Genomic DNA, 6514 nt, shown 5'->3' on the forward strand with positions numbered 1-6514 from the left:
AGAGAGAGAGCATGGGAGGGGCAGAGACAGGGAGGAGAGATTTCCAAGCAGGCCCCGCACTGTCAGCTTGGAGCCCCAACGTGGGGCTCGAACCCACGAACCACGAGACCACGACCCTACCTGAAATCAAGAGTCAGACGCCCAACTGACGGAGCCACCCAGGAGCCCCAGTAAACAACAAATTGTAAGTATGTCCCACATATTGCATGGGGCATACTTATGCTAAAATCTATTTGCTGTTTATCAGAAATTCAAATTTAACTGGGTGCCCTAGATTTGACGTGGCTCTCCCACATAGCTTTCATTCCTTCTCTGTGCCAGGTCCTTCATTATTGTCCATGGCGAACAAAATAATTTGTGATACACGCTGAAGTCAGTGAGGCTTCAGAATCAGTGGATATAGCTGTTCTGTTTCCTGGAGCCCCACTCACCCACAAATGCTTCATGCATTCAAAGGAGTCTTTTGCATGAGGTCACTTATTTGGAATTTGTCTCTCTTGCTTCTAACAGGTGGGTCGTAGGGCCGGGCAATAACCAAGCATGGATGGTAAGAGGTATTTATGAATTGAAGAATGCTGTATAGGGGCGCCTGGGTGGCTCACTCAGTTGAGCATCTGACTCTTTAAATGTTTTTTTTAAGGTTTATTTCTGAGACAGAGAGAGACAGAGCATGAGTGGGGGAGAGGCAGAGAGAGAGGGAGACACAGAATCCGAAGCAGGTTCCAGGCTCCGAGCTGTCAGCCCGGAGCCCGACGCGGGGCTCGAACCCATGAACTGTGAGATCGTGACCTGAGCGAAGTCGGGCGCTTAACGGACTGAGCCACCCAGGTGCCCCAACACCTGGAAATTTCTTAAGCTACAGGTTCTTAGGTCTCACTCCCAAAGGATCTAATTTAGTAGATCTGGGACTTAACCATGGTGCTCATGCAGGTGATCCAGGGACTACACGTTGGAAAACACTGGCCTAAGATAATGGGAAGACAGTCTTTATCTCCCCTCCGTCCCGACATCTTTCTGCGCTCCTGTTATGCAACCATAGGTAAGTCCCCTTCAGTGTTTTAGCCCCCACCCCAACATTTATTGCACTCATGTAGCAGTCTATTTGCCGCTATTTACTCCTTTTTTAAAAAAAAAAAATTAATGTTTATTTAGTTTTCAGACAGAGAGAGACAGAGCATGAATGGGGGAGGGTCAGAGAGAGAGGGAGACACAGAATCCGAAGCAGGCTCCAGGCTCTGAGCTGTCAGCCCAGAGCCCGACGTGGGGCTCGAACTCACAGACCGCGAGATCATGACCTGAGCCAAAGTCAGACACCCAAACGACTGAGCCACCCAGGCGCCCCTCTCTATTTACTCCTTTTAAACATGAGTTCCAATTTATGAAGTGGCTTCCAATCTTCCCCCAAAATAAGGTTGCTAGGTGGTTGGAATCACAGGCCTGTTGTGGGTTACTTTTGTTCTGACCCAAGCGCACAAAGTCTAGTGGGAAATATGAGCACGTCCTCCACCCTTGTCCTGGATGTCATATACCAGTGCCCTCCTGTACCTTGCGAATGATGCCCCTCGTTTCTGTCACCATGGGAGATTTCCCATCAAGAAAGGCACCATGTTGAATTTGAACTGTTCCTTGAGGTCTGAGCAAGACTTCAAAATACAGAGATGGAAAAATATTCTAGAAAGAGACACCATCGCACTATAACAGTTTAATGTTTCTGATACTTGAGTTATCATCCGAATCACCTGAAGAGTTTGGTAAAAATTTATTTGGGGAGAGGGGCGCCTGGGTGGCCCAGTCGGTCAAGCGTCCGACTCTTGATTTCGGCTCAGGTCATGATCTCATAGTTCGCGACTTCCAGCCCTGCATCTGGCTCTGCGTGGACAGTGTGGAGCCTGCTTGGGATTCTCTCTCTCCTCCCTCTCTCTCTGCCCCCTGCCCAGCTGTGCTCTCTCTCTCTCTCTCTCTCTCTCTCTCTCTCTCTCTCTGAAAATAAATAAATAAATAAATAAATAAACTTAAAAGAAATTATTTGGGGAGAATATTCAAAATCAGTCTCAGATTGAACTAAGTACAGAATGGGCTCTGGAGTCCAACTTTTAAGCAAACTCCACATTTATGAAGTATAATTAGGTTTAAGGACAACTTGAGCTAAAGTATGGGCACATGAAAAGAAAAAAGACGTAGGGGCATCGGGGAGGCTCAGTCAGTTAAGCGCCCGACTTCGCTCAGGTCACGATCTCACAGTTCATGGGTTCGAGCCCCATGTCAGGCTCCCCAGCTGGCAGCACGGAACCTGCTGGCGATTCTGTCTCTCCCTCTCTCTCTGCCCCTCCCCCGCTTGTGGTGTCTCTCTCTCTCTCTCTCTCTCTCTCTCTCTCAAAATAAACAAACTTAAAAAAACACACAAATACTTTATGAAAAAGAAGTAAAGCGCGCTGGTATACTTGACTCTTTTTGGGGGGGTCAGGGGGTGGGGTCTAGGAATCAGGCGGTGACCTACTGAATGCTGTAAGTCTCCTTGACTCCTACTGCGTTGCCATTATGAAGTCAGACGTGGTCTCAGGACGTACAAAAACATGTTTGAGTCCGATGCACCCAACAGCAAATGTGCCAGGGAGAGCGGAGCGTGGACGTGAAGTGTTGACCTACATTCACTCAAACAATAACAGATAGCACTTCATCAGTCATTACTTGGCCCATCAGAATCAGTAAAGTGCCCCAAAATGACTGTGCCGTATTCAGCAATCTAGGTGTGCTCTGAAAGCCTCCTTTGATGGATTGGGCTTTCTGCAGCGTGACTGATGGTTCAGACACCATAGCCTGGTGACCCAGAGAAAGACATTCTTTTGTTTTTTTTAAGAGAGAGAGAGCGCGCACGCACGAGTGAGGGGGAGGGGCAGAGGGAGACTCTTGAGCAGGTTCCATGCTCAGCATTGAGCCCGACTCAGGGCTCGATCCCACAACCCTGGGATCATGACTGAACCAAAATCCAGAATTGGACGCTCAACTAACTGACCCACCAGGTGCTCCCCAGGGAAAGCGATTTCATGTCTGATTCCAATGCCCTGGTGGCACTTGTGTATATAGATATAGATATAGATATAGATATAGATATAGATATAGATATAGATATAAGTATGTATATGTATATATACGTATGTATATATGTGCACGTATGTATATATGCGTGTATATACATGTGTGTACATACATGTATATACATACATGTATACACACACACGTATATACATACGTATATATACACACACATATATACATACGTATATATACACACACACATATATACATACATGTATATACACACACATATACAAACGTGTCTATACACACACATATATACATACGTGTATACACACACACATATATATACATACGTATATATACGCACACACATATACAAACGTGTATATACACACACACATATACATATGTGTATATATACCCATATATATACACATATGTATATATATACATATATATACTTATATATATACATACATGCTTGTGTGTACCCGATACAGCGGTAGGCCTTGTACCTGGATTTTTTTTTTTATTTAGTTCTTCAGACATGTCATATGGGTAGATGCTATTAACTTCATTTCATGAAAGAGCGAGCTGTGACTTAGGATTCCTTCACTCCTTCATACATTCATACATTCAGCAAATATGAACCGAGCACCGACCGTGTGCTAGGCACTGCTCTAGGTGCTGGGGAAGAAAACAATGAACTAAACAAAATGGCTTCTCTTGCAGCGCCTATGTTCTAGCGGAGGAATGTGGATCACCAACCAAAGAAATGGATATTTGCAGGTGATGATCAGTGCTAAGGAAAAAAAAAATACAAAAAAAAAAAAAAAAGATCGTGTAAGGGGGATAGAGAGGAGGAGCTGTTTTTAGAAAGGGGAATTAGGGGAGACCTCCGATAAAGTGGCATTTTTGCGGAGTCCCTAAGGAGATGAAGGGGGATGAATGTGCCAGAAGAATCTGCCATCTCAGGTCACTCTCAGCACCACAAGATCCCTCCACCCAAAGTTCCCCTTTGTCCCAAGCTACCCACGTCACAAGAAAGAGACAAAAAGCAATTATTGGAATAAAGGACCACTCACCATAGAGGAAGACGGTTTTCGCAGAGAAACCTCGGAGAGCTTGCTCAGGTGACTAGCCTAGGTCTGTAGATGTGTTCTGTATTTTATGACATATTTGTTGTTGTGGTCGTTGTTGAAGCGAGCTCTCTGCCCAACGTGGGGCTTGAACTCACGACCCTGAGATCAAAGGTCGCACGCTCTACCGACTGAGCCAGCCCGGCGCCCCATTTTAGGACATATTTGTAACTTCGAGGCACCAAAGAACTGAAAGTGTAATTGCTGTCCACCTATAGATTGGGCCATTCTGCCCACTCCCATTCTTGCTTGCAGAATATCGGCATCAAATAGCAGTCTTAATCTGAGCAAGTCTGTAGCCCTTTGTTGTCAGAACACAAGCCATACGTCTATCTGTTCAAAGAGCTTCCCAAGAGAAAAGAACAGAAGGTTTGAAGATCTGAGGCAGGAGTACGTGGGTGAGTTTGCCTTTTGGGTCAGTGTGGCTGGAGTGGGGGAAGGCAGGCAAGAGAGGTAGGGGACAAGGTCACAGAGGTCCCAGGGTCCAGGTCACGCAAGTCACGTAGCCAGGGAGTGGGCGAATCGGGATTTAACAAAGACCTCTCTGACGCCAAAGTCATCACCTCTGATGGACTTTAGAATATAGAAACTACCAGATGGCATGCCCTCATTCTCCCACTGCCAAAGCTTCCCCTCCAATCCACATCAGTATTTTTTAGAATGAAGAATGGTCTTCCTCCACATAAAGGACAAACTTCTCCAGGAGGGTTCTAGATCCCAGCCTTCTTCTTCTTCTTCTTTTTTTTTTGTAATGTTTATGGACTTATTTTGAAAGAGAAAGAGTGGGCGTGAACGGGGGGAGGGGCAGAGAGACAGGGGAGAGAATCCCAAGCAGGCTCCTCGTGGACAGTGTCCCATGCGGGCCTTGATCTCGAGAACCATGAGGTCACGACCTGAGCCGAAAATAAGAGTTGGGTGCTTAATCGGCTGAGCCACCCAGACGTCCCCCAGATCCCAGTCTTCTTACTTTTTCAAAGGTATTGTTCCTGCAAGCTGTGCAAATACTACTTTTCTAGGTGATCTCATCAAGTCACTGGTGTTAACCCCCATTTATAAACCACCTCTGTCTCCACCTTGCACTTTCTATCTGAGCTCCATGTTTATTTATGTGTTCTGTTGATCTATTTATTTAAAATAAATTTTTAGGTTTATTTATTTTGAGAGACAGAGAGAGAGAGCGCACGTGCACGAGTGGGGGAGGGGCAGAGAGAGAGAGGGAGACACAGAAGCCGAAGCAGGCTCCGGGCTCCGAGCTGTCACCACAGAGCCCGACGCGGGGCTTGAACTCACGAAACCCTGAGATCCTGACCTGAGCCACAACCAAGAGTCGCACGTTTAACTAACTGAGCCACCCAGGGGCCCCAAGTTCTCACTGGTTTTGGCTGGTGGTATTTTGCGGGCACGGAACGAGCTGTTCCAAGCTGAGCCAGCTGGTGCCTCTAGTTGGGGGAGCTACGTCTGGCCCCCCGGGATACAGACAGCTTCCTGAGCAGGTGCTCCGTGTGGTGGGATGCTCCCTGTCCGTGGCAGACGAAGAGGGGCATTCACGTCCATAGCTTAGTGTGGCAGGATCTGGATCTTTCTTGCTGGTGCTGACCTGGTGTCTTTGGGTAGGGAGGGAAATTTCAGGTCATTTCCTGTCTGGGTGCTTGTTGAGGTGAGATCCCCTTTGCGGGCTTCCCAGGGGTCACTCATCATTCCTTTGGTGGGGGGAAGGGACTCCACACATTTTGAATTTCCAAATTTCCGTCTCCATTCTGTGCCTCTTCTCTGAGTTCCATACTTGCGTATTCCATCGTTTACTTAACAGGACCATTTTCAGGCCTAACGGATGGCTCACGTCTAGGACATTTTTGATCGTTTCTATCCTCGCCATTTGCTTATTCAATCCTTGTCTTAGCGTGGCTCCCTTGGGAAGCGTTCCTCAGGACCCGGTTGAGCTTAGTGGGTAGGCTATTCACTAGAAAGTGTTATTAGCAGTAACACTTGTGGAAGGGGAAGGAAGGAAGCAGGGCTGGGCACAGGGAGGAGTCGAGGTATGATGCGCCCCCAAGGAAGATCCCACGAGCAGCTCGAGAGCAAGAATAAGCCTTAATAATTGTTGCAAATTTGGCCAGGTCAGCTGGGCTCGTATATGCTCCATGAATCGATCCTACCTTGGACTTGGGCCACCTGGGAAGGGGTGTGGCCTGGGCTGAGGCCGCTAGCTTTAGGCCAGCTGCAGCTAAAGGCTGTCTTCAAACAGCACGCCCAGCAGCTGGGGCAACAGGCCTTTCACCGAAGTGGGATCCGAGTGGCACGTCGGATCTGCGTACGTAACCACACTCCTGATCCGA

The 6514-nt window shown here is 47.4% G+C and overlaps 1 non-coding gene across 1 annotated transcript; it reads right to left on the bottom strand.

Moving 5' to 3' along the window:
• Positions 1 to 4251: 4251 nt before the first annotated feature.
• On the bottom strand, positions 4252 to 4324 carry TRNAK-UUU (transfer RNA lysine (anticodon UUU)). The gene has a single exon. It is a non-coding gene; the product is annotated as a tRNA-Lys (tRNA).
• Positions 4325 to 6514: the final 2190 nt, after the last annotated feature.

Source organism: Neofelis nebulosa, chromosome X, assembly GCF_028018385.1.
Source record: "Neofelis nebulosa isolate mNeoNeb1 chromosome X, mNeoNeb1.pri, whole genome shotgun sequence".
NCBI lineage: Eukaryota > Metazoa > Chordata > Mammalia > Carnivora > Felidae > Neofelis > Neofelis nebulosa.